Source organism: Acomys minous (assembly GCF_964271855.1).
Source record: "Acomys minous genome assembly, chromosome: 8".
NCBI lineage: Eukaryota > Metazoa > Chordata > Mammalia > Rodentia > Muridae > Acomys > Acomys minous.
In genome coordinates this window covers 59,130,600-59,149,707 of record NC_140489.1, presented here as the reverse complement: position 1 = coordinate 59,149,707, position 19,108 = coordinate 59,130,600, and the positions used below count along the sequence as shown (strand labels likewise).

At 42.9% G+C, this 19,108-nt stretch overlaps 1 long non-coding RNA gene across 1 annotated transcript in view; it reads left to right on the top strand.

Annotated features, from left to right (window-relative positions):
- Window positions 1-19,108, top strand: part of LOC311603329 — a 100,595-nt gene that overhangs the window by 71,482 nt on the left and 10,005 nt on the right. The window contains exon 3 of the long non-coding RNA XR_014781049.1: window positions 18,044-18,188. This is a non-coding gene — a long non-coding RNA (uncharacterized lncRNA). The remainder of the gene's footprint in view (window positions 1-18,043; window positions 18,189-19,108) is intronic.

Genomic DNA, 19,108 nt, shown 5'->3' with positions numbered 1-19,108 from the left:
AGAACTCCACAGGAAGATCGACAGAGTCAACTAACCGAGGACCATGGGGTCTCACAGATACTGAACCACCAAGCAAAGAACATGCATAGATTGGACCTAGGCCCCCTACACATATGTAGCTGATGGGCAGCTTAGCCTTCATGAGGGTCCCCTAGCAATTAGAGCAGGGCCTGTCTCTCACATGGACTCTGTTGCCTGCTCTTGGATCACTGTCCACTAGTTGGGCTGCCTTGTTGGGCCTCAGTGGGAGGATGCTCTTAGTCCTGATGCTACTTGTGTGCTGGGATGGGTTATTGTTGTTGTTGTTGGTGGTGGGGCTTACCTTTGCTGAGGAGAAAGGAAAGGGAGAGAGGGGGAAGACAGTGGGAGGGTGGGACCAGGAGGAGAGGAGGAAGGAGGCTGTGATAGGGATGTAAAGTAATAAATAAATAAAAACTTAAATAGTATCTCAAATCTTAATTTCTTATTTTATAATGACTCTAATGCTTAAACAAAACAATGTGGAATGCAAATTGGTAAGAAAAAAGTCTTAATGCTTTGCCTACATATTACCTGCCCACCTGTGACTCCTAACACACCCTTCCTACTCACCTGTGACTCCCACCACATCCCGCCTGCTCACCTGTGACTCCCACCACATCCCGCCTGCTCACCTGTGACTCCCACCACATCCCGCCTGCTCACCTGTGACTCCCACCACATCCCGCCTGCTCACCTGTGACTCCCACCACATCCTGCCTGCTCACCTGTGACTCCCACCACATCCTGCCGGCTCACCTGTGACTCCCACCACATCCCGCCTGCTCACCTGTGACTCCCACCATATCCCCCCTGCTCACCTGTGACTCCCACCACATCCCGCCTGCTCACCTGTGACTCCCACCACATCCCGCCTGCCCACCTGTGACTCCCACCACATCCCGCCTGCCCACCTGTGACTCCCACCACATTCCGCCTGCCCACCTGTGACTCCCACCACATCCCGCCTGCCCACCTGTGACTCCCACCACATTCCACCTGCTCACCTGTGACTCCCACCACATCCCGCCTGCTCACCTGTGACTCCCACCACATCCTACTTGCCCACCTGTGATTCCCACCACATCCTACCTTCTCACCTGTGACTCCCACCACATCCTGCCTGCCCACCTGTGACTCCCACCACATTCCGCCTGCCCATCTGTGACTCCCACCACATTCCGCCTGCCCACCTGTGACTCCCACCACATTCCGCCTGCCCATCTGTGACTCCCACCACATTCCGCCTGCTCACCTGTGACTCCCACCACATCCTGCCGGCTCACCTGTGACTCCCACCACATCCCGCCTGCTCACCTGTGACTCCCACCATATCCCGCCTGCTCACCTGTGACTCCCACCACATCCCGCCTGCCCACCTGTGACTCCCACCACATCCCGCCTGCCCACCTGTGACTCCCACCACATCCCGCCTGCCCACCTGTGACTCCCACCACATTCCGCCTGCCCACCTGTGACTCCCACCACATCCCGCCTGCCCACCTGTGACTCCCACCACATTCCACCTGCTCACCTGTGACTCCCACCACATCCCGCCTGCTCACCTGTGACTCCCACCACATCCTACTTGCCCACCTGTGATTCCCACCACATCCTACCTTCTCACCTGTGACTCCCACCACATCCTGCCTGCCCACCTGTGACTCCCACCACATCCCGCCTGCTCACCTGTGACTCCCACCACATTCCGCCTGCCCACCTGTGACTCCCACCACATTTCGCTTGCCCACCTGTGACTCCCACCACATCCTGCCTGCCCACCTGTGACTCCCACCACATTCCGCTTGCCCACCTGTGACTCCCACCACATTTCGCTTGTCCACCTGTGACTCCCACCACATCCTGCCTGCCCACCTGTGACTCCCACCACATTCCGCCTGCCCACCTGTGACTCCCACCACATCCTGCCTGCCCACCTGTGACTCCCACCACATTCCGCCTGCCCACCTGTGACTCCCACCACATTTCGCTTGCCCACCTGTGACTCCCACCACATCCTGCCTGCCCACCTGTGACTCCCACCACATTCCGCCTGCTCACCTGTGACTTCTATTACACCCCTTTGACCATCTGTGACTTCTAGCATAACTCACATGTCCACCTGTGACTTGAACCACACCTCATCTTCCGTAGTGCTTTTTCAAGCCTAAAAGCATAGGGACGCTAATGTCCTCAGGGAGGACCATCAATCACTGGGGTTAAGACTCAATGAGGAGGCATTCCAAGGCTCATGGTACATAACTCCTCTAACGGTCTCCAAGAGGAATCAACCCCAGTTGCCTCCAATCCTCAGACATCAGTGTGTCTTTTATTGCCCCTTGTTCCATATATATCTCATGTTCTCTACTCTCTCACTCTAGTGTTCCGAGGACAACTCTCAACTAGATTACCTGTACCAATGACCCTGTATTAGGTGCACAAAATGAGGCTCTATTAGGAAATTTCTTTGTATATTTTGTTTAGTCACTATGCCAATAGAAAGAAACAAATTGTTCCTTAACAAATTAAAAGATACAGCTGCTTTTATGCTCATTATGATAAGAACCATTGTCAAACTCTAATAGAATTATTTTTAACTCTATCAGTTAGGGTCCACTAAAGAAAAATACTACCTGCTCCATGTAAACAAGACAGAAGTTTAAAACAAGACCCGATGACAAATATAATGGAAGGTTAACTAAAGTAGTAAGTCCAGTAAATGAACAGCATCCTTAGGTTTCAGGAAGATGTTACTAACAGGGCCATGGAGTACCCTGTCTTTCAGGATCAGCTGCTGGCAGGTCACTGCTGTTATTCTTGCTACCGCATCAGTAGAAAGTGTTTCTCCCATTCTCCAGATCTCTAGTCTTCCACCAGTGGGTTCCCCTACAGAACCTACCTGCACTCAGCTGGCAAATGTCTAGTAAGTACAAGTTTTGGGGCTTTACTCTCTCAGTGCACATAGTAAAGCACAGATATTGTGGACATTGTGAATGAAACCACAGAGCAAAACAAGTGTCTATAAAACTTAACCCAATTCATATATTGTGGAAGTGCTCTTTACAACGTTTTTACTTCAATGTAAGAAACAAGACAAAGATGTGCGCTCTCTTTAAATTTTTTTCTTTTTTAAAAATGAAAATAGGTTCTTCTCTCATGCAATATTGTCCAAGCACAGTTTCCCTCCCTCCACTCCTCCTAGCTCCCCTGCCCTGCCCCAGATCCATTCCCCCTCTGTTTCCTCTTCAGAAAAGATCAGGGCAATGAGATATGATAGATATTAATCTTCATTCAGAAATTTAGATGCAACAAGATCAGAAAGATGTTTACTTCAAGTTTGCCAAATACAAATAGCCAAGTCACTATGAATATAACATTTATATAATTCCTGATTGTCTCGTGGTTCTTCCTGCTGTATGTAGTTTATTTTACCCATGTGTAATAATATAAATATATATGTTAAAAAAGAAACATAATAAAAAAATTAAATTAAAAAAATAAAAGGCCTCCAAGAGAGGACAGCCAAACAGGAAAAACAAGATATAATAAGACAAATAAAAAGCCCTAATATTGAGGTGGGACAAAGGAACCCAATACAAGGAAAAGAGACCCAAGAGTAGGCAAAAGAGTCATAAACATATCCACCCCCTCTCTTGGAGCCCCACATATACGATACATACCCAGGCAGGCCCTATGTTTGCTGCTTCAATCTCTGTGAGCCCATATGAGCCCTGCATAGTTGATTCAGTAGGCTGTGTTCTGGTGTCCTCCATCCTCTCTGACTTCTACAGTCTCTCCTCCCCTTCTTCCAAGGGGCTCCCTGATCTCTGAGGGGGAGGGCATGATGGAGACCTCCAATTTAGACTCTCTATCTTTGCATGATGTCTGGTTGGCCACCAAAACCTATTCTATTTCCCTTTTTCAGGGAAGTCTATGCATTCCTTCCTAGAGCCTTCCTCTTTACCTAACCTCTCTGAGTCTATGGAGTATGTCTTGATAATCATGTGCTAAACAGCTAATACCCACTTACAAGCGAATACATGCAGGTTCCTGCTATTAAGGCATTTCCGGATAACCTCTGAGCTCGGTATAAGATGATGGATTCCCTTTCTCAGCTGAGTTCCCTTTCAGCCTGATCTTGGGAACCCCAGGTCCTCTAAGCATTGTCACACAGCCCTCAGGGAGATTACAAGCCCAACCCTTTCCTGATAAGAAACTGGTTCAGCAAGAGCCTTGGGATTCCTGGAGACACCCACCTAAAATGTCTTGGTGTCTTTGCTCTCTGAAGCCTGCCCCATTGCCATGAACTCAGTGCATCCCACTGGAACTGGACCTGCATCTCACTGGACCCACCTTCTGGTCAGTTTCAGGTTTTGCAATGAACCTCTGCCATCAATATAGCAGCTTAACCGAAGGGCTGTAACACTAAGGTATCATCACAGGCTTTCGGAATGCCTGAGTTTCCACTGCCATCTGATACCAGCAATCTTTAAAAGAGCTGACTGTAATACTCAGTGGAAAACTCATTCCCCTACCCCCACCCCTACTCCTGTGAGACTAGGAGTCTCACCTAGTGCACAACCTCTCCCTGAGTGCTCTAAGATGCTCCTCAGAAAGGAACAAGACTTTTGATTTCAAGGTCCCTGTTCCCATCTGGAAGCAAACAGTGCCTGCCTGGACTGGCCCACTGGATGGGGAACCCAGGCTACAGGCAGATGCAGAATAACAAATACATACCATGTTTGTCTTTCTGGGCCTGGGTTATTTCACTCAGGAAGAATTTTTTTTTTTAAATTTCATCCATTTGCCTGCAAGTTTCATGTCAGTTTTTTCAACAACTGGTAATACTCCATTGTGTAGCATAGCCATTAAAGGCTAGTGCACAACAGAAACAAAACTCTTATTTTTAAAAACTGTTACTGAGATCTAATTCACATACTGTTTAATTATTCATTTTTTCCTGGTCACTGTAGTTTTAGAGGGGTTCAATCACCTGAAGGGAAAAACAAAAACACTCCAGCACGCATGCCCGGCGAATCTCTCCTTTCATCTTTCTCACCAAGCAATTATTAATCTAATTTCTCTCTATATACATTTCCTCATCTTGAGATTCCATATGAATGTAATTATGCCATATTGGGTCTTTGGTAATTAGTGTCTTTTACTTAGGGTAATATTTTCCTTTTTTAATATAGTTTATTAATTTATTTATATTATATCTCAATTGTTATTCCATCACTTGTATCCTCCCATTCCTCCCTCCCTCCCATTTCCCCCTTACTCCCTTCCCCTATGACTGTGACTGAGGGGACCTCTTCCCCCTGCATATGCTCATAGGGTATCAAGTCTCTTCTTGGTAGCCTGCTACCCTTCCTCTGAGTGCCACAAGGCCTCCCCATCCAGGGGACGTGGTCAAATTTGGGGCACCAGAGTTTGTGTGAAAGTCAGACCCCACTCTCCACTCAACTGTGGAGAATATCCTGTCCATTGGCTAGATCTGGGTAGGGGTTCGAAGTCTACCACATGTATTGTCCTTGGCTGGTGCTATAGTTTGAGCAGGACCCCTAGGCCCAGATCCACCCATCATAATGATCTATTTGTAGGTTTCTAGGACCCTCTGGATCCTTCTATTTCCCCATTCTCCCTTGATTCTCTCACCTAGAGTCCCAATAGGAAGTCTTCCCCTCTGCCCCGCTTTCCTGGTAAATGAAGACTTTCTTGGGACATTCCCCTTGGGCTAGTGTCCAGATATAAGTGAGTATATACCATTTAACTCTTTCTGCTTCTAGGTGAACTCACTCATTATGATCATTTCTAGTTCAATCCATTTGTCCACAAATTTCGGAAATTCCTTGTTTTTCATAGCTGAGTAGTATTCCATAGTGTAAATGTACCACAGTTTCTTTATCCATTCTTCTACTGAGGGACACCTAGGCTGTTTCCATGTTCTGGCTATTATGAATAAGGCTGCTATAAATATGGTTGAGCAAATTTTCTTGTTGTGTGCTGGAGCATCTTCTGGGTATATTTCAAGGAGTGGAATAGCTGGGTCTTGAGGAAGCCCTATTCCCAGTTTTCTGAGATAGCACCAGATAGATTTCCAAAGTGGCTCTACTAGTTTGCATTCCTACCAGCAATGAAGGAGTGTTTCTCTCTCTCCACATTCTTGCCAGCATGTGGTGTCACTTGAATTTTTTATCTTAGCCATTCTGATAGGTGTAAGATGGAATCTCAGAGTTGTTTTGATTTGCATTTCCCTGATGACTAAGAAAGTTGAGCATTTCTTTAAGTGTGTCTCAGCCATTTGATATTCCTCTGTTGAGAATTCTCTGTTTAGTTCTGAGCCCCATTTCTCAGTTGGGTTATTTGGTTTGGTGGTGCTTTATTTTTTGAGTTCTTTATATATTTTGGATATTAGACGTTTGTCGGATGTAGGGTTGGTGAAGATCTTTTCCCAGTCTGTAGGCTGTCGCTTTGTTCTGTTGACAGTGTCTCCTGCCTTACAGAAGCTTCTCAGACTCATGAGGTCCCAATTATTAATTGTGACCCTAAGGCCTGGGCTGTTGGTGTTCTGTTCAGGAAGTTGTCTCCTGTGCCAATGTGTTCCAGGCTCTTTCCCATTTTTTCTTCTAACTGACTTAGTGTCTCTGGTTTTATGTTGAAGTCTTTGATCCACTTGGATTTGAGTTTTGTGCATGGTGACAAATATGGGTCCAATTGCATTTTCTTAAGGTAATATTTTCAAGGTTCATACACATAGTATAGACTTTTTTGGTATTTTTCTTTATATTGTAACTACTTTAGTACAAAAAGGCTTGAATCCTGGGAAAAGACAAAATTATCATTTCTGATTATCTGATTTGTCTACCTTAAAAAGCTGAAAGGCATAATATTAAGGAGTGCTGTATGGAAACCTGCCTATATACCAACCAGTAAATATTTGAAATACTATTTATTTATAATGTCAATAAAAGCTTCTATACTTCTGAATATTAGTAAGATGCATTATACAACATGTACAAACACACAGACACATAGAGATACACCATGTAGCTATATACACATAATCAGACACATACACACACAGACACATATATACATTCCAAAATAAACACCTTTCTGTATCAAGAATAGAATGTCTAATCTCAGTAAAATGTTAATTTAGAAATAATTTTACTTATGAATAAAAATTAGTAAATGGTGATGAAAATAAAGTTTCAAATTATCATTGAATGAGAAACGTGGATAATGATTTGGAACCCTATAACCTATTGGACCTTGATATGCTGTGTTCAGGTGATGCTATTGGGAGGCCTGTTCTTTTCTGAAGGAAAATGGAGGAGCAGTGGGTCTCGGGGGGGGGGGGGAAAGGGAGATGAGGGAGACTTGGAGGAGGGGAAGAAGGGAAGGCTGAGGGCAGGATGTATTGTATGAGAGAAGAATAAAGACAAAAATGTATAATGGAGTTTAAAGTCAATAAAGATGATCAGACCACAAACTAGAAGGGAGAAAAGTAAGATTTAAAGATTTTTTTGTTATTTCAAAATTTGTGTGTGTGTGTGTGTGTGTGTGTGTGTGTGTGTGTGTGTGTGTGCGCGCGCGCGCGTGCGTGCGTGCATGTGCATGTGAGCATAGGTGCCTGCACAGTCCAAAGATTTCAAATGTCCTGGTGATGGAGTTTACAGGTGGTGCTAGGAACCCAAATCAAGGCAATTGAGCTGTCTCTCCAGGTCTGAAGTGAGATTTACAAGATGGTCACCCAGCCAGGAAAGCAAGCTGAAACTTTGTGCCACTAAAGAGGCTGTTGTGAAAAGTGCAAACTTCCAGCTACAAGGCCATGCAAAAGAAATGGATTGTCTGTGAAACAGTATAAAACTCATGCTTCTCCTCTGCTGACAAGCTATCCCTTTTCTCTTGCCTACTCCATCTCACAAATCAAATCGCTCTTGGTTGCAACAGGACTGCGCTTATAGTGGTGACTTCACATGGAGGCTCTTTGTTCTCAGCAGCAGCAGCAGCAGCAGCAGCTCTCAATATTTCCAGCAAATGCTGCTCTGATTCCAGAGACTGCAAACTTTTCTTTGGAGAAATAGATGAAAGGGAGAGAGTTTCAGACTTTCTGAAGAATAGCCAGTGGGCGACTGCTGGGTTCTTGGCATCATTGATTGGTTCTCATGCTAAATCAAGGACCACGACAAAGTTCCTGTGCACATCAAACATTAATTCCAATGGAGGAGAAGCAGGAAACATACATATCCAAGATATAGAATGATTTCAGCTAATAACAAGTATTCAGACCACAGGGGGCTTTGGGCACCAAGATGAAGAGCTTGGAGATCATTTGAATCACTGTGGGAAGCCAGTGGAAGAGTTGACGCAGTATGGCAATATGATATGGTTTATGCATTCTATATATTCTTGAACTTGTCACTTAAGACTCGGTTAGTGATTTCGAGCCTAGTGGTACCATTAGAGAGGCTCCAATTACTAGCTCTAAATCACATTGACCAGAAGTGCTGTCATCCTTAGTAAAAAGTCAAAGTCAACGTAGCAGGAACCAACCCAATTTAAAAATGAACAAAAGATTTTAACAGACACTTCATAAAAAGATGTATGAATGGGCAATGAGCATATAAAAAGATGCTCATCAGTGTTAGTCAAGACAATGCAAATTAAATCACAATGAAGTGCTGCTACACACACCAGACGGCTAACACTGAAGACATTGTGTTGAGTACTGGGGAGAACGTGAAGTACCTATGACTCTCATGTACTGCTGTTAGGAAAGCGCTGGCTTGGTAGTTCCTTATAAAAGTTGAACAATTAGTTTTTGATTCAGCAGTTTCCCCCTAAGCATTTACCTAAGAGGAATGAAAGCATGTACTCACATTGGAGCGTCTACACAGTTTATGGCAGCAGTACATTGTCCAAACCTGGCGACAACTCAGATCTGTGACCAGTGGATGATGTGCTTGTTCCATTGCAGAACATGGAAGTTCTCCTCAGCATCACAGAAGAATCAACTACTGCAGCAGACAGTGTGGAAGGATTAATTTTTATCTTAACAAGGAAAGATAGATTCATAAATAGCAGACAATGTGAGGGCCTACTTCTATAGAAAACATGAAGTGACAATTCACAGTGACAGAACACGGGACCCATGATGGGACTATGATGTGCTTGAGTAAATTCTCTGGGATGTTGGGGATGTTCTGTGTCCTGAATGTGATAACTACATGGATGCATGCATCTATCTAAAATCATCAAAATGCAAACTATTGTTTTAAACTTTTGGAACAATTTCTTTATGTCAATATCTTGTGACCAATATTATAGAAAGTATTTAAGTTATTATATGGGAAACAACCCCCAACTCCCACATTTTAATTGATTTAAAAATCAACAAAGCATGAATTAATGACAAACATAACTGCTTATCATGAGTCCAGGCCCACATTAAGACAAAACATCAAAATGAAAACTTAATGCTTGTGTTTTAGTGGGCATGTGTTGAAAAGCAAAGCAGGAAATACATTTAGTGTGTTTTCACAAGGGAGTTCTTATTTCTCAGAGAACCCTGTCAACAGTCAGGTTTTGGCTTGGAGAACAGCTGCAGGCTTGGGCTTAGTTGACACAAGACACATGTCTTTACATCTCTCCATCCCTTTCCTACTTCGTCCTCAGTCCCTAGGGCGTCTTTTTTTGTCTTCCACCACAAACTTTGAGCATTAAGCCACAGAATTTCCTGCGTTGGTTGTATAGGCACATCATTAGGCTTTACTAGTTTGAACCAGAGTAGATCCAGTTGGTATAACTACCATTTTTTTTTTTTTAGGAATGTTGGCTAGTTCACCTTCTTATGCTCTTTTGATAATGTCACACTGTGTATGATCATTTTGAAAGCCTTCCAGGACTGAGCTATTCTTTATGTTTTGTTTTGTTTTGCTTTGGACATCATTCAAAATGTATGGGATACAATGTAAAATTTCAATACGTGTGCACCTTGCATAATAATCATTTCAACGTGTACAACATTTATTATTTCCTCAAACATTGCTCATTCACTCTTATTTTTGGTTTAGTTTCTGTGTTTTCCTGGGACCGATTGGTATATTATAATTCTCTCCATTGATCATGGCTTTCTTAAGCTGGTAGAACTACTTAACATATACTTTAAAGACAAATAAATATCTCACATGGGACTCAGAACACCATAGATGGCACAGATATATGTGCTATGGCAGAAAAATGAATCGTAGTCTTTTCCCTATCAGCACCCTAACTGGGGGTATGCCTAAAATTGGGTCTAGCACTTAAATAAGTGGCTGAGTTAAATATTTTGACTTGAATTTTATCACTTGTCACAATGATCCAACTGGCAGTAGAGTGGTGGGTTGCCAAGAAGGCAGTTAATTATCTTTCTGTCTCCCTGTGTATTAAATCTTGTTCCCTCTCCCTAAAGAGAGGTGATGCTATGGCTCACAACTACTATACTCTTGCAGAGCTCTCCATATCAATTATGAGGGTTCCGTGTTTTGACATTCTTTGATAAGATGTTATGACACTCTTTGATAGAAAGCCGTTGTCCTATTGAAGCGGAAACTTCATCAGAAGCACTGAGAATCAAGGGTGTGCTCTTGACACCCGGGATGGGAGGGGACTCTCTGCTCACTGGTCCAACAAAGGGCCTCCCCCATAAGACTTCCCATGTGATCCAGCTTGTTTCCTGCCTTTATTTTCTACCTCCCACCTTATTTACTACTCACAGGGAGGGAAGGCTGATAATATGGTAAGTGACTTACTACTGAACTTAGGATACTCAACTCTTAGACGACTCTGCAAGACGTCTTTTTGTGAAAGGTGAAGTTAACTTTTGTGCATTCAAGGGCAAAGAGATGATGGCGACTATTCTTTCATTATTTGCTTGTTTTGCACTTGATATGAGGTTTTGCTATGACCCTGGCTGGTCTGAAACTCCTGGGTTCAAATGATCCTCCTATTTTCACTTCTACTGTGCTGGAGCTACAGGGCTGTGTCCTTGTACCCAGCTTGTTACCTCTTACTTGAAATTGTGATTTTTGTTTTGGAAATGTGAGAGCGATCGGTTTAAGTGAAGTCATGGCACTTATCGGAGTCATAAAATTTAAACTAGTCTCCTCCAATAGTAATTTCCATACAGAGAGGCTTCCCTGTGGTCTCTATCTGGAAAGTGTGAAGCTTTATCTCAGATCTGAAGCCAAATTGATAATTCCTTACTACCTGAACTTCCTAGATAATGGTTGTATTTCAATGATCAGGGCCAAGAATTACATAGATTACTAGTTTAATCACTTCCACTCTTATTTTGTTTCTAATGTTTTCTCTTTAGCTTTGAGTAGATCAACTCATGTAGCAAATAGTAGACAAAACAACCTTAAATTAGAGAAAGAAGAGACGTTCTTCCCCTGGTCCACTTGATCAAGAAGTTAAGGTTGAGCCTATGGGTGGGCCCTTTTAGTATGTGCTTTATGGTAATTTGTATAATTAATTCAGCCATCCAAAGCCCCGTACAGTCCTTAACTCTGAAGTCTGTTTTTCTGTTTTCATTATCTTTGTTGCTACCCTTGAGTCTGAACAGAATCTATTTAGACCTATCCTGGGGACTTGTGTTGTCCTAGGTGACTGTCTTCAGGAGTGGCTAATGCGTTTTATGACAATCGTGGTATCCAAGTGCTGCTTCTGCTCTTGGAAACATTCTCTAGTTTTCAGCTGGAGAGGAACTGTGTTTTTACGTAGGGTCTTTCCTAGTCCACTAGCATTTTCTTTCTTCCCTTTTGTGCCATCTGGGATATTGCCATCCACATTTGGGATGGGTTTTGCCTTCTCAGGAAACCTGATCCCAGAGGCATTTAGAGGTACCCCTCATTAATTTCCTAGACATTTCTTAATCTAATAAACTTGACAATAAAAATCAATCATCACAGGCCCTCCCCATGTTAACTCAACAGTAAAGCACATCTCTTTAAACCATATTAATTCTACACGAGGTCCTCAACAGGCTTGTGCCCATCTCATTATGCAAAATGAAGTTAGTCCATCTCTGGGAGTCTCTACAGGTTCAACAGTACCAACCATAAGTCCACATTCCTGAGGGTCAAGGTGAACTCTTAGCTACAGTCCCCAGCCAAAACTACAAGCAAGCTACATTCTTACAATACATAATTATACACTGTAATTATTACCACCCCCCCAAAAATGTAGGGGTGAGGCAAAGAAATGAAGGTGGGACCTAAGTGACACTCATAACTAGCAGGACAAGAATATTATATTCTGTAGTTTCATGCCTGGCAGCCAGGGCATGTTGTGGTGTGAACTGCACACTAGTGGGCTTGGGCAGACCTGTGCTATGGCCTCCTGCTTGCCCCTGACACCCACTTTCTAATATGTCTGGCTCCATGTGTTTCCTGCAGCTCTCTTTAGCAGGTGTTTGCGTTCCTATAATTTTCAAAGTACTATGCTGTCCATTTCAGTTTAAGCTTCACTTTTACAGCCTACCTCACCACTCAGGGGTTGCCTGCAGAGTCCACAACCCTGCTAGATATGGCCTGCTCTCACATATTTTCCTTTGGAGTTTGGTAGAAGTTTCCATTGTTTTATGACTTTTGTATTCTGTATGCCTGCAAAACCATCACCAAATGGATACACTAGTTTATGCTGTCACCTAGAGAAGCAGCCAGGCTCCTCTGGACCATAGTTTGTAGTGGCTTCTGAATGACTGGGCAGATGGAACTTGAAAACCACTTCCATAGGCATCGCTACTGCTGTGCCTCCAGATACAACCGTCTAAAAGCTCCTGTAAGCATCACCTCCTCTGCTGCCAAGAGCTCCCTTTCCCCACCTCGGTGGTTTTTCTTATATATCAGTTATGATGCTCTGATTTTGTCTCTGTGGCTGTGATAAACACCCTGACCAACACGAACCTGGGGAGAAAGGGGTTTATTTTCACCTTGCAGGTTACAGTCTATCACTGAGGGAAGTCAAGGTAGGAACGCAAGACAGAGCTTGAGGCAGGAACAATGGAGGAACACCCAGAACAGCTGCTTCAGTGGCTGATATTTGGAGCTACGGAAAGAGTAAGAAGAGATCAGCAGTGAGCGGCTTCATCACTCAGGGGAGTCAGGAGCTGGTATATTATTCTGCCCCTGTGCCACTGCCCTGAACTGAGTTATGATACTATTTCTAGCTATAAGGGATGTTGAGAAATGTAAAAAGAGAATGGCCACTGGTCAACAGCTAGCAGTGTCTGCTACACAACTTCTTCATCAGTATTAATCCACATGCAATTACTGTTTTTTTTCCCACTCATTCATACCATGACTGACAATATAGAGATGTGACTGATTATCTTTAAAGACAAGAGTTAACTTATATATGTTTGTCTACCATTTGTCTGTCTCATTTTTCTTATACTTATGCACTTGTCTGCAATTTTGCCATAAGTTTCAATCTTTCAGGATTGGGTTGATTTAATGTGTGCATTGTTTATCTGTTTAATCTATTATTGGAAGAATAACTGTATTTGAATAAATAGCTAGCAGTTAACTAAGAGTATAAATAATTAGAAAGCACTTGTCCAAAGTGAAGTGCTATAGAAATGCTAAAAAAAAAAAGTGATGCCACTAAAAAAATAAAATTAAAAAAAAAGAAAAAGAATCCGAGGAATGTGACTTCAAAGGAAGTGTTAGGTTGAAGTGTTTTGACGTGTATGGAATTTAAATGATCTAAATCGGTGTTTAGGTACTCACGTGAGAGACTGTTGTAGCTACTCAGGGGAAATAAGAGTCTGTTCTGCCCACTCAATGCTTAGATGCTTCCGTGGAAAATTTGTCATCTTCAACTATGTTATTAAAAAAAACAAGGATGGTGCTGTCTTGATTAAATTCTCTGAAAGAAGGACATGGCCTGACAACGGATGCAGAGTTTTTAGGCTGCTTTCCTTGTTTAGCCTGGCCTTCTGGAGTCTTGATCACGGTGTGATAAGATGCCCCAGCTTGTGTGCTCATGTGGTGACTTGGTGAAGAGAGTCAGGCCCGATAACGGGCAGTGAATCGTTCCTGGAGTTAGAGATCTGCGCTAGACAATGGTCTTGTCTCGTAGATATTTGCTAACTACAGGAGGCCTTTCCAACGGCAGTGACTTAGTGATAAGAGTGAAATGTAAAAGAAATGAATGCATTCTATTGCTTATATTAGCAGTTTTAACATAAGAAAGGTATTTGCATAAAAATGTGTAAACGTTTTGAGATATCAATAACCTCCACACTAAAAGGACCTTAGAATACTGAGGTTAAACTATCTTTTCTAATACGCTACCTGGCAGAGGGGTGGAACCGTAGATTCTGGGATAGTACTTAGGGTTGACTTCATATCTATCCTGTGATCTTGAGCCACAAGACATTCTATTTCTGTACCTCATATTTTTCTCTTTAAACTGGTAAAATGGGAACTTGAATAAAAATAGTTCACGTCTACTAGGGTTGTACGAAATAAGAGGAAGGACATAAAATGCTTACCATAAATATGGAAATAGCCAATAGGTATTAGCAGTGATTTTCTATTTTTCTTTGCTAATATGTATGTTGAATAGTATTTACCTAAACAGCTTTGAGATAGAAGTGTTTCAGGTATCTGGGATTTTGGAATATGTGTAATGAGAAATATTGGAGGTTAGATCCAAGTGTAAGCTCATTTGTCTTTTCTACATGCCTTACACAAGCAGCTTGAAGAAAACTTTAGGAACTGTTTTTGGTATGCCTGCATTTGGATTGCCAGTCATCTTGTAAAGCCAGCTTGTGACAACATGTTAGTGCCATGTTTGAGACAACAAGATTTAGATGGGGGAGCAGTTTGGATCGTTGAGCTAGAGGTGCCTGTATTGTGTGAGGGAAGCATTGGATCTCTTTTCAGCTGGTGACCTTAAGGTGCCTCTCACTGGGCTTCCATGGAATTGCTCATTCTTGCTGTGGCAGTGTGGCTTAGTGGTCAGGCTCAGGCATCCTCCACTAGTTTCCTGCCAACTGCCCTGGAGAGGGTTGGTTAACACAGAGTGTCGCTGAGGTGTTTAGCAACCCGCAGCTAGAGCTCGCCTGGTAGCTCGCCTGGCTTTGTGAGGTATTTTGACTCTTTAAAACCACAAACAGAACCCCAAAACAACAAATTCCAGCCCAGAATGCTAGAAATCAGGGCTTACTAGGTTACATTTCCCTGGTATCCTGTAATACTGGTACATAGTAGATGCTGAATATTAAGTGCATAAAAGCAAGAATTACTTCTGTATAGTTTGTATTAGATTTGTTTTTCTTTAGATGTTGCTAGTGGCAGAAGATTATTATATATTCCCTCTTTGCCTAATATGAAACCTGTAAGCAAAAATGAGATTTATATTTACCAAAGAAACCAATGAAAAAACCCTTTCGCAAACATCGATTAGTTCTTGCTGGGTGTGGTAGTGCCAGCCTGTGATTCCAGTACTTGGAAGACTCAGGCAGGGGATGAACCAGAGATTAGCCTGAAATACACATAGAGTGAGACCTCATCTCAGCAAACAGACAAACATTAAATAATCCTTGCCTACTGTATGCTTTTATCAATTCCCCTCTCCCTGAAGTGATGAAGGAGCACGAGGCTAAAATAAAATGTCGGAGAACCAGCACAAGAGCCAGGGGAATGTGCAGTAACCACTTCAATTTAAAATGTAGATCTGCAGATTTATCATCTTCTTTCAAGGGATGCTTAGCACCAAATGTTAAATTAAAACATCTCTGTGGGCAATTGAAAATACAGAGATGACGACGGCACTAGAGGCTCTTCAGAGAAAAACGTTCTATTTCACTATCTCTTATTATTTAGAGGTGCAATGCTTAACTCCCCGTGGAGCCTATTCTGAAGTAAAATCTTTAAGGCTTTCCCAGTGGGGCAGAGTTGAAGAGCGTGGTTGTGCAGTAACAGGGTAAAGTTTTGGGGGTTTGGCTAGCAATATAGCTCAGCGGGTAACGACCCTTACCACAGAGCCTGACCGCCTGAGACTCACATAGAACCTGCAGTACATTACTGAGGACACCAGCAACTTGTCCTCTGAACACACACACACACACACACACACACACACACACACACACACACACACGAGAACAAGAGAGAGAGAGAGAGAGAGAGAGAGAGAGAGAGAGAGAGAGAGAGAGAGAGAGAGAGTTCTCATAGCAACTGCCCGCTGGCCCTGCTGTCATCAGTGGGGTCAGCCCTCCCTACCCTTGTATTTGAACCAGAGTGTTGCAGTTAGTCTCCCGGTATGGCCTAATAATGTTTATTATTAGCTCTATAATTATTATTACAACAGTATTTTCTAACCTGCTAGCAATCAATCAAGACACAGACACCTGTTATATTTTAAAATAGCCTTAGTTAACCTGGGGCAGGGCAGATATTAATTCCCTAAACTACTTCCCATAGTGGGGCAGATATCCCATGCCTGCCCCAATCCCATGCCATCTGCTTCTAATAATTTCTATCAAGCTACCTCCCATCCATAATCCCAAATACTTGTTAATTATCATCATCTGGACCAAATCTCCATCCACGCCTGCCGTGTGCTTCTCCTCCATCTAACCCATGAAAGTACAGCCTCCTTCTTCTTTTCTTTCCTCAGCTCTCTTCTTCCCCAGAATATCCCTGTCTCACTAAGCCCTGGAACTTTAGCCACACCTATTCCAATTGCCCTGCCCAGGTGTGATGACCTTTTATTGGTCAAATGGGTTAGGCTCTTAGGCAAAGTCCAGGTGCAACAGAGACAGCAAGCAGTAATTATTAGCATTAAAATACATCAGACCAATCTCTAACACCAGAGCTCAGACCTGTGCAAAGCGGGAACTGGGCAGGATGTGGACCTCTCCTTGTTTTCCCAGAGCACTCCAGCCCACCCTTTGACCTGCCTTTTTCCTTCAGCAAAAGGATGGAAGTGAGTTCCTTTCAGAACTTGTTGAGCTGTTTCTTGCTCCTGGGCTTTGGCAGGATATAGCCTCTGAAGTATAATGCATGAAAAAAAAAAGAGCCTTTTTCTGGGAAATGAAAACATGATTTTGAAGTAGTGTGTAGTATTGAAATGCAGCACTCCGTTTCTCTTGGAAGCAAGGCTTGCAGGAGGCTCACTGGTGCAGAAGGGTCCTCAAGGAGAAGAGGCTCAGAAACAGCAGGCGTGGGATCTCAAGAAAGGGATCGCTCATCCTATGAAACAAATTGCTCTAATTAAAAAGATGTGTCACTTTAGCAAGGGTAGCTCGATCGACAAGGTGATGGTTGGGAGAAACGGTGAAAAGCCTGCACAGATATATCTGCTCTGCCGACCTGATTATCCATCACTATTCGAGGTGGGATGAAGGAGCTGTCTGTCTGAAGATGAAGGGTGACTGCTGGCCTTGGGCCTTCTCTTCCCTAGGAACAGAGGTCTCTGTGAATCCCCCTCTCCTTTCTTTTACATGGCAGCCACAGGGGATGTTCTTCAAGAAAAACCCTGATGCCTCCATTAACTTGATGCTGTTGTGCTTATCGCCACAAATGCCTATGGAATCTTGCACTTGTTAATTTCTGAGTTAATTTTTCTCTGGCCTTTTAACCATGGAAGACCACCACTATAATTGACGCATGGCAGGCATTGAAGTGTACCCGGTATTTGAGCTTAGAAACCACTCTGAGTGGAAGCTCTTCTGTCCGTTTTTGTTAATTTGTGTATGCCTACTCCTGTTTATTTGAAGAATTCAAAAATTGCATATGGGCACATGTTTTTAGAAATGCTTAAATTTAGCCTGCTTTAACCAAGCCACTGTTTATCTGGATGGTGAACCCCTATTCCATTTCATAGCAGAGAGGAGCCATCAAATCCAAAAGGGTATTTTGAAGCAAGATGTGCATGCTTGGGGACTGTAACTCTCTGTAGATCTTGAAAATACTATCCCAAATTTCAATTAAAACATGAATTTTATTTCTTCCCCCAGGTGCACCTGAAAGTTTAATACACATACAGGTCACTTAGGATCTTATTAAAGTGACATTCATATTCAGCAAGTCTGGGGCAGGGTCCTGAGTTATGCATGCCTGCCACCTTCCAGATGTTGATGCTCAGAGGACACACTTTACCAGGTGAGTGCTTTGACACATCTGCTTCTGCACACAAGCTTCTTTGGTTCCAATAATTCCACTGAGTGACAGAAACTCAAAGTTAATCTCACTTACCAGCTTTAAGTAAATTTTATAATTTGGGCAATAGTGAGTGGCACTCAAATTCTCTTTTCTTAAAGGAAAGACTACTGAGATTTATAAGTCAGTTCTCCATGGTGTTATTCTCTGTGCCTTTACATCACCTCAGTGGTGGTCTAAATGGACTTTGGAGTTTCTCCTTTGTTCTCTTAATCATGTGAAATTGAGCTGTTCATTCTATTATAGAGATCAATTAGAGACGAGTGGGCTTTGAAGAAATGTACTCCATTTTCAAAATATCTCCTTATCATTGGGATTCCATCCAAATCTTTGAAGAATATTTAACAATTCCAGTATCTTAGATAGGAAAGTTCCTTACCTGTGCTTTTTTTCTACAACACATAAATATTTTAGTTATGTAATAATAAAATAATCATTGCTTTAATTTTGATTGTTTAAATGTCATCTGTCACATTATACTATTAGTTTCTGAGGGAAGGGTCTGTGCATGTTTTATCATTGTGCATCTGTGGTAGAAAGACCTGGCTCAAAATGGGCCTCTAAGAGGCTCTATCCAGCAGCAGCAGATCCAAAAAGATGCTAAGATTCACAGCCAAACATTATGGGGAGTCTTGTGAAGAGTTGGGAGAAGGATAGAAGGACCCAGAGGGGACAGAATTCTACAAGAAGGCCAACAGAGTCGACTAACCTGGGCCCTTGGAAGCTTACAGTGATTGAAACACCAACCAAAGAGCATGCATAGACTGCACCTAGGCCCCTGACACATATGTAACCGATGGGCAGCTTGATCTACATGTGGGTCCCCTAGCAAGTGGAATGGGGGCTATCTCTGACATGGACTC